The sequence below is a fragment of the Penaeus vannamei genome, chromosome 16 (assembly GCF_042767895.1).
Source record: "Penaeus vannamei isolate JL-2024 chromosome 16, ASM4276789v1, whole genome shotgun sequence".
Lineage (NCBI taxonomy): Eukaryota > Metazoa > Arthropoda > Malacostraca > Decapoda > Penaeidae > Penaeus > Penaeus vannamei.
In genome coordinates this window covers 4,810,035-4,812,534 of record NC_091564.1, presented here as the reverse complement: position 1 = coordinate 4,812,534, position 2,500 = coordinate 4,810,035, and the positions used below count along the sequence as shown (strand labels likewise).

The 2,500-nt window shown below is 43.2% G+C and overlaps 1 protein-coding gene across 6 annotated transcripts in view; it reads right to left on the bottom strand.

Moving 5' to 3' along the window:
• Positions 1-2,500, bottom strand: part of LOC113817988 (CUGBP Elav-like family member 2) — a 344,309-nt gene that overhangs the window by 301,572 nt on the left and 40,237 nt on the right. The gene's annotated exons all lie outside the window — the stretch shown is intronic.

Below are 2,500 nucleotides of genomic sequence, written 5' to 3'. Positions count from 1 at the left end.
CTGCTCAGTCAGTGACATATCTTCTCAGTCAGTGACATATCTGCTCAGTCAGTGACATATGTGCTCAGTCAGTGACATATGTGCTCAGTCAGTGACATATGTGCTCAGTCAGTGACATATGTGCTCAGTCAGTGACATATGTGCTCAGTCAGTAACATATGTGCTCGCTCAGTCATTTTACCCAAATCTTCTCTCAGTCAGTTGATGACACATCTGCTCAGTCAGTGACATATCTGCTCAGTCAGTGACAAATCTTCTCAGTCAGTGACATATCTGCTCAGTCAGTGACAAATCTTCTCAGTCAGTGACATATCTGCTCAGTCAGTGACAAATCTTCTCAGTCAGTGACATATCTGCTCAGTCAGTGACAAATCTTCTCAGTCAGTGACATATCTGCTCAGTCAGTGATAATCTTCTCAGTCAGTGACATATCTGCTCAGTCAGTGACAGAAATCTTCTCCAGTCAGTGACATATCTGCTCAGTCAGTGACAAATCACAGTCAAGTGACATATCTGCTCAGTCAGTGACATATCTTCTCGGTCAGTGACATATCTTTGCTCAGTCAGTGACATGCATGTGCCTGGCCAGTCAGTGACATATGTGCTCAGTCAGTGACAAATCTTCTGTCAATGACAAATCTTCTCAGTCAGTGACAAATCTTCTTAGTCAGTGACATATCTGCTCAGTCAGTGACATATGTGCTCAGTCAGTGACATATGTGCTCAGTCAGTGACATATGTGCTCAGTCAGTGACATATGTGCTCAGTCAGTGACATATGTGCTCAGTCAGTAACATATGTGCTCGCTCAGTCAGTGACAAATCTTCTCAGTCAGTGACATATCTGCTCAGTCAGTGACATATCTGCTCAGTCAGTGACAAATCTTCTCAGTCAGTGACATATCTGCTCAGTCAGTGACAAATCTTCTCAGTCAGTGACAAGTCAGTGACAAATCTTCTCAGTCAGTGACATATCTGCTCAGTCAGTGACAAATCTTCTCAGTCAGTGACATATCTGCTCAGTCAGTGACATATCTGCTCAGTCAGTGACATATCTGCTCAGTCAGTGACAAATCTTCTCAGTCAGTGACATATCTGCTCAGTCAGTGACAAATCTTCTCAGTCAGTGACATATCTGCTCAGTCAGTGACAAATCTTCTCAGTCAGTGACATATCTGCTCAGTCAGTGACATATCTGCTCAGTCAGTGACATATCTGCTCAGTCAGTGACATATCTGCTCAGTCAGTGACAAATCTTCTCAGTCAGTGACATATCTGCTCAGTCAGTGACAAATCTTCTCAGTCAGTGACATATCTGCTCAGTCAGTGACAAATCTTCTCAGTCAGTGACATATCTGCTCAGTCAGTGACATATCTGCTCAGTCAGTGACATATGTGCTCAGTCAGTGACATATGTGCTCAGTCAGTGACATATGTGCTCAGTCAGTGACATATGTGCTCAGTCAGTGACATATGTGCTCAGTCAGTGACAAATCTTCTGTCAATGACAAATCTTCTCAGTCAGTGACAAATCTTCTTAGTCAGTGACATATCTGCTCAGTCAGTGACATATGTGATCAGTCAGTGACATATGTGCTCAGTCAGTGACACATCTGCTCAGTCAGTGACATATCTGCTCAGTCAGTGACAAATCTTCTCAGTCAGTGACATATCTGCTCAGTCAGTGACATATCTGCTCAGTCAGTGACATATCTGCTCAGTCAGTGACAAATCTTCTCAGTCAGTGACACATCTGCTCAGTCAGTGACATATCTGCTCAGTCAGTGACAAATCTTCTCAGTCAGTGACATATCTGCTCAGTCAGTGACAAATCTTCTCAGTCAGTGACATATCTGCTCAGTCAGTGACAAATCTTCTCAGTCAGTGACATATCTGCTCAGTCAGTGACAAATCTTCTCAGTCAGTGACATATCTGCTCAGTCAGTGACAAATCTTCTCAGTCAGTGACATATCTGCTCAGTCAGTGACAAATCTTCTCAGTCAGTGACATATCTGCTCAGTCAGTGACAAATCTTCTCAGTCAGTGACATATCTGCTCAGTCAGTGACAAATCTTCTCAGTCAGTGACATATCTGCTCAGTCAGTGACATATCTGCTCAGTCAGTGACATATCTGCTCAGTCAGTGACATATCTGCTCAGTCAGTGACAAATCTTCTCAGTCAGTGACATATCTGCTCAGTCAGTGACAAATCTTCTGTCAATGACAAATCTTCTCAGTCAGTGACATATCTGCTCAGTCAGTGACATATCTGCTCAGTCAGTGACAAATCTTCTCAGTCAGTGACATATCTGCTCAGTCAGTGACAAATCTTCTCAGTCAGTGACATATCTGCTCAGTCAGTGACAAATCTTCTCAGTCAGTGACATATCTGCTCAGTCAGTGACATATCTGCTCAGTCAGTGACATATCTGCTCAGTCAGTGACATATCTGCTCAGTCAGTGACAAATCTTCTCAGTCAGTGACATATCTGCTCAGTC